General features: G+C 44.7%; 1 pseudogene; it reads left to right on the top strand.

The window, feature by feature from the left end:
* The first annotated feature begins 5,647 nt into the window (after positions 1–5,647).
* Positions 5,648–5,896, top strand: LOC101338837 (diphthamide biosynthesis protein 3-like; annotated as a pseudogene).
* Positions 5,897–6,999: the final 1,103 nt, after the last annotated feature.

The raw sequence follows: 6,999 nt of genomic DNA, 5'->3' as shown, positions 1-6,999 counted from the left end.
AAGCACCTAGAATAATGACCGACACATAAATGTTCAATAACTGTAAGCTAAGATTATTAATTGATATAGAATTATTAGCAATGAGCCAAGCCCACCTCCCTCTCGTATGGGGATCTCTTCTTACTACAAGTCACTGTTTCAAAAATCACACCTAGCATGTCTGAAGCAGTGTCTCCATTCTCAGAAGGATTCTGCATTTTCTTCTTAAGGTTGATGCAAGATGATATTATCCCTTGAAAACTACAAATGCCAGGTATACTCTGGGGAAAGTGGCCTGGTTGGAAATGGGACTTGAAGTGTTGACATGAGAAGAATGCTTGAACTGGACATGATTACCCTATTTAAGAGGGCCTCCAAGGAGATTATGGAGCCGTCTTGAAATAGCAGTTCATGTAGGGGGAGGACTAGAGGGCAGCTTATAATCAAAGCTACAAGGAGGTACATTTTTTTCTCAAGATAAGATCTTTATTTATTTTTAAAAAATTTTTTTTTAATTTATTATTTTTGGCTGTGTTGGGTCTTCGTTGCTGCATGTGGGCTTTCTATAGTTGCAGCGAGCGGGGGCTACCCTTTGTTGCAGTGCGCGGGCTTCTCATTGCGGTGACTTCTCTTATGAAGCTATTATCAAAGGGATAATAGCAGTGGCTTCTAGAGCCCACGCGCCTAGAGCACGGGCTCTAGGTGCTCAGGTTTCAGTAGTTGCGGTGCGCGGGCTCTAGAGCGCAGGCTCGGTAGTTGTGGCACACAGGCTTAGTTCCTCCGCGGCATGTGGCATCTTCCCAGACCAGGGCTCTAACCTGTGTCCCCTGCATTAGCAGGTGGATTCTTAACCACTGCGCCACCAGGGAAGCCCAAGATCTTTATTTTAAACGCTTAATAAAGCTAAAATTAAATTTAAAAAAAAATTTTTTAATGAGTGAGAGTTGTCTAAAACAGTTGGGGGGATCTTGGGAAATAGTGGAGTCCCCAGCACTGGAGTTGGTCAAGCCCAGTTTTGGCAGCAAATGGCAAGGACGCAGTCAAGGGAAACACAAGATGGGAGTTGGAATAGGTGAGTTTCAAGATCCTGTTCACTAGATTTGTGATCTTAAAATCATTGGGTAGGGCTTCCCTGGTGGCGCTGTGGTTGAGACTCCGCCTGCCAATGCAGGCGACATGGGTTCGTGCCCCAGTCCGGGAAGATCCCACATGCCGCGGAGCGGCTGGGCCTGTGAGCCCCGGCCGCTGAGCCTGCGCGTCTGGAGCCTGTGCTCTGCAACGGGAGAGGCCACAACAGTGAGAGGCCCGCGTACCACAAAAAAAAAAAAAAAAAAAAAATCATTGGGCTGGCAAAGTTTCTTTCGGAACCAACCACTCCCCTTTTCTGCCGCTTTTTCTAATTCTCATCTTCTACCCCTGTTGGTCCTCCATTCCCCAAGACCCAATGACTGCTTGCTGCCATGGGTTACCCAAAGTCTCTTACCGAGGTACACATGCCCACCAGCTTCCCTGTTGCTCCTTCTATACACAAGCTTTAGTGTACTAATCCCAACCAGTTGCTAAAGAAAAAAAAAAGGGTAAGGCTCCTCAAGCTAATTCTTACTAAAATATAAATGACGAGGTCATTCACTTTATGTGTTCTCTTCTCATGGATACATCCCTTTAAAAGGAAATACTTGTTTGGTATAATCACAAACATATTAAAATAAACAAAGGCTATGAAGGGTACCAAAATATGCCTCGTTGGCATATGGATCAATTTGGCCATTGAAAACAAGCAGGCTTAGGAAAAGCTTGAAAACAGGACACAGATTTTCTTTTCGTAAAGGAAATGTCCATTTGTGTGTCTCCCTCTTCCTAACCAGGAAGAAGAGGACTCTTAACTTTTTTTTTTTTTTGGCTGTGCCTTGAGGTTTGCAGGATCTTCTTAGTTCCCAGGCCCTCAGCGCACAGTCCTAAGCACTGGACCATTCCCTTAACAACTCTTATTAAAGGAGAAGGCACCCACTTAAATCTACATAACAAACCTTACCAAACAACCCTTGTTTACTGCACTTTTCCTGGTCGCCTTCCCATAACGTACTCCTCTGCCCAGAAGCCCCAAATTTCTTCTCCTTTGTTTAGCCTAAGATGGGGTTATCAGCCCAAATGCTAGCTACCCCTTTGGGTAGCTCATCGCTGGGTACTCCCATAGATGCATGTGCAACACACATGTTAATATACATCTGTTTTTCTTTTGTTAATCTGTCTTTGGCCAGTCTAATTTATTGGGTCCTAGCTGGAGAATGGAAGATGGGTAGAAGAAAAGATTTTTCCTCCCCTACAATTGGAAAGAAGTATGCAAACAACAATAACTTTTAGGTTGGCAGGATTAAATTTTCTTTTATAAAAATTCCCTTAAATACTGCTCTTGTAGTACGTTTATTAAAAACAAAAGCGTGACACTAATGCTCATTTTGATCAGAACATGAGTAAACTGTGGAAGAGGAAAACTCACAGAGAGCAGAGAGCATTAGGGCCCTTTCCCAGACATCTTTCTGTCTGACCTGTATTAAACTGTCCTAGGGAACAGTGGACCAGGGTGGCTCCTGGACCTGACCTCCAGAAGATTTATTCAACCTGCTTTTTTTCCTTCAGTGTTTTCCCTCTCTCCCTTTCTTCTCTCCACTCTAGAGAAAGAATGTTTCTTGTTCTTAATAATTTCAATTTTAATTGCAGAAAGTTTAGGGGGTCTTTTCAGACTATTCTCAGCTGGGTAGATCCTGGAAAATGACTAGATGCGAATGTAGGAATGGGGATGAGGGAGAAAACTCTGCAGCTGTGACGTACACCAGTGAAAGAGCAAAGGCAGGGTAATCTGGCAGGAGATGAAACACTCCAAAGGACAAGAATTGGACTAAACTATACTTTGTGGATTTAGAGGTAGAAGGTTCACGGTACAAGTGGACAGGCTGTGACTAGACCGGGAAAGAAAGACAAGATTGCAGTGTATAATACAATAATGAGAAGAAGGCAAAGACATTTCCTGCTCACAGAATGCCCTGTGTTCCTCCTTATTTCCTAGCTCCCTTAGAGTTAGGCAGGGCCATTTGACTAGTTTTAGTCAATGGGCTGGAAGGAGCAGAGATAAGTGTCACCTTCAGGCCAAACCAACCATTTAAGGGCGACTGCACAACCCTCCAGCTCTCTCTGCTCTGTTGTGCTGCACATAGGCTGGGTATTAAGGTGGCAGAGCCATATGTTGGAAAGAACCAGGTTCCCAAGTCATTGCAGAGGGAGAACTAACCAGAGAGGTGCTGTCCCTGCAACAGATTTCAGGTGAGTGAGAAAGTCTGGTTTTGTTCAGTGCAATAGACAAAATATTTATGTTCTCCCCCCACGCCCCCGCCCCACCCCCGCAACAATGAAATTCATATGTTGAAATCCTAAGACCCTAGATAATGTTATTAGGAGGTGGAGCCTTTGGGAGGGGCTCCACCCTCATGAATGGAATTAGTGCCCTTGTAAAAAAGACCTTGCTGCTTTCACTGTGTGAGGTTACAGTGAGAAGACTGCTATTAATGAAGGAGATTCTCAATAGACACCAAATCTATTGGCATCATGATCTTGGACTTGCCTGTCTCCAGAACTATGAGAAATAAATGTTTGTTGTTTGTTTGTTTGTTTTTGGCTGCATCATGCGGCTTGTGGGATCTTAGTTCCCTGAGAACCCAGGCCCTTGTCAATGAAAGTGCAGAGTCCTAAACACTGGAATGCCAGGGAATTCCCCAATGTTTGCTTTTTTATAAACTACCTAGTCTATGGTATTTTTTGGTTTTGTTTTGTTTTTTGGCCACGCCGTGCGGCATGTGGGATCTTAGTTTCCTGACCAGGGATTGAACCGTGCCCCCTGCATTGGGAGCACAGAGTCTTAATCACTGGACTGCCAGGGAAGTTCTGGCATTTTTGTTATAGCATCTGAATGCACTAAGAAATTAAGCCGTGGAGATTCGGCGATTATTTTTTTCTTCAGCACAACCCAGCCTATCCTGACTAATACAAAAGGCACTACAATCATAGCATTATAGAAATCACAGATTATAAGACATTTACATTCAGCTGCAATTTGAAGAGGCTGAAGGGAGGAAGGAGAGCTACTGCCTAACCAGTCTAATATCGTAATCTTCAACAGTAAAGACCAAAGATACCACGTGCAGGTCACAGGCTTCCAGTGGGGGTCCTGGAGAGTCAGAGGACATGAAAGCAAGAAACAGATTAACGCTAAATCACTGCTCTGAATGCACAGCCTCTTCAGCTACATAATCCTTCCCCCAGAGAATTTTAGCCTGAAAAACTATCAGGGTCAAGGCAAGTGGAAAGACTGTTATAGGCAAAGTCCATGTTTTTGCTAAAGGCTTTATTATACCTAAGTTTAGAAATTGGAGACAAGACAAAAAAGAAAGAAACAAAATGGAGACAAGAGGAGGGTTGTAAGAGAATGTAAAAATAAATGGGACTGAGGAGTTTTTGGAGACAAGATCAATGGTATTAGTGTCATTGTTCACAGACAAGAGCAGAAAACACAGGGACGTCAAAGGGAGGCAATATAAATGAATAGAAGGACAAAGATGACTGATGTAATTTGGGTTGGGGTGTGATCCTTAAGGTCTCATTGGGCCAGGGAAGTCTATGATTTCTGAAGACATCGTATTCTATGCTGTATAGCATGGTAATTAAGCATGTGAGCTCTGGAGCAAGAGTAAGATGGATTCACAGCCTGGCTCTGCTGTGAATTAGTTTTGCAGCCTTGGGTAAGTTATTTAACTTTCCTGGTGCCTCTGTTTCCCCATCTGTAAAATAGAAATTAGAATAGAGCCCTCTTCGTATGGTTGTTGCACCAGACTGTGAGGAGTCTCTCACAACTTCCTTCCCCAATCAGCAAATAATGCAAGTTTCCCAAAAAACTCTCCCTCTCCCTCCCTCAGTGATCAGAGCCTCACTCAGAAGGTTGAGGAGGTAGTTTTTCCTTCCACACTCTAGAGCCAGAAGCAGACAGATGATCTGCGTATAGTTTTTGTGAAACAGAGGCAATTACCTTCACCAAATGATCCTGCTATCTGATTTGTAGTTTGACTCTAGAGTCAAAGGTGGAAGCGTTCATACTTCATTCTTGCTTATAAGCAGGGAAGATTCCCTGGGGGCCCATTCCCAATTAGTGTTATGAATATACTCTCTTAGCGCTGCATCCTCAGACACCTTTCCGCTTCTCATACACAGGCATAATGCATTACTTGCTCTGATTCCTTAAATCATTAGTAACAGGACAGTCATGACCTGAATCAATTCTTTTCTTTCCACCGTATTAGAGTATTGGTCTGGAATTATGATTTCTTTGGACCCCATAGTGATCCACCCCATGGAAGTGAAACCTGGGAATGAAACCTTTTTCAGAGTGAAGCAGCACACATGTGGTTAGGGCCCAGGCTCTGACCCTGTACTGATTGGTTTAAATCCTGGTTCTACCTCTTCTAGCTATCTGACCTTGAGCAAGTTACCCACCCTCCATGAGCCCCAGTTTCCTCACCTAAAGAATGAGAATAGGCCCGGCTAGGCCGGGCCTGAGAAGTTGGACCAACCCCAGCCTGGGTAGGACGGGGGAGGTGACAGACCTCTACTGGCCCCAGCAATGATGGTGGTGTTTCACGATGAGGTAGAGATCGAGGACTTCTAATATGAGAAGGACTCAGAGAGGTACTCCTACCTCCGCCCGTGTGGGGGTAACTTCTGCATCACCTGGAAAGATTTGACAAATGGGGAAGATGTGGTGAAGTGCCCTAGCTGCTCTCTCATTATAAAAGTGATTTATGACAAAGATCAGCTTACGTGTGGAGAGACAGTCCCAGCCCCTTCCACCAGCAAAAAACTAGTTAAATGCTAAAGAAGACTTTAGGACTCCATAGCCTGAACTTTTGGGAATTAACCAAGCTGGAAAAATCAAATGCAAAGTCACTGGCTTCTTCAAGGGCAGAATCTTTTTTTTTTTGGCCGCGCCATGGGGCTTGCAGGATCCTAGTTCCCCTGACCAGGGATCAAACCCGTGCCCCCTGCAATGGAAGTGCAGAGTGCTAACCACTGGACTGCCAGGGAATTCCCGACAATCATTTTGTAGCTTGCTGTTCATTAGAGTGTGGATTCTTTGCATTGGCTGCAGAATTAAGGTCCAGTTGAAGAAGCAAGTCCACCACATGACATACCTGGATTTTGTGCTTAGAGCTTTGAATTGGAAGTTTTCTTAATTTTCCATCCGAACTTAAAGGAAGATAATTTCAAATCAGTGCTTTCTTTCCCTCAGTTTTATTTTTAATTTATATTTTTAAAATTAGTTTACTTATTTTTAAAATTTTGGCTGCACTGGGTCTCAAATGTGGCGCGCGGGCTCTTCGTTTCAGGCTTCTCTCTGGTTGCTGTGCACAGGCTTCTCTAGTTGTGGCGTGTAGGCTCCAGAGGACGCGGGCTCAGTAGTTGTGGTGTGCGGGCTTCTCCCTAGTTGCAGTGCGTGGGTTTAGCTGGCCCGGCATGTGGGATCTTAGTTTCCTGACCAGGGATTGAACCCGCGTCCCCTGCACTGGAAGCTGGATTCTCATCCACTGGACCACCAGGGAAATCCCAGTTTTATTATTTTTATATCTTACACCTAATTACTTTATTATCTGACAACAGCATCATCTACCTCAAAGTCATTAGGAATCTTAAAAAAAAAAGGGAGGGGACTTCCCTGGTGACACAGTGGTTAAGAATCCGCCTGCCAATGCAGGGGACACGGGTTCGAGCCCTTGTCCGGGAAGATCCCACATGCCGCGGAGCAACTAAGCCCGTGCACCACAACTACTGAGCCTGCACTCTAAAGCCTGCAAGCCACAACTAAAGCCCGCGTGCCTAGAGCCTGTGCTCTGCAACAGGAGAAGCCACTGCAATGAGAAGCCTGCACACTGCAATGAAGAGTAGCCCCCACTCGCCGCAACTAGGGAAAGCCCGCTCACA

The sequence above is a fragment of the Tursiops truncatus genome, chromosome 20 (genome assembly GCF_011762595.2).
Source record: "Tursiops truncatus isolate mTurTru1 chromosome 20, mTurTru1.mat.Y, whole genome shotgun sequence".
Lineage (NCBI taxonomy): Eukaryota > Metazoa > Chordata > Mammalia > Artiodactyla > Delphinidae > Tursiops > Tursiops truncatus.
Note: the sequence above shows the minus strand (reverse complement) of the source record. Positions and strands in the feature narration are given on the sequence as shown.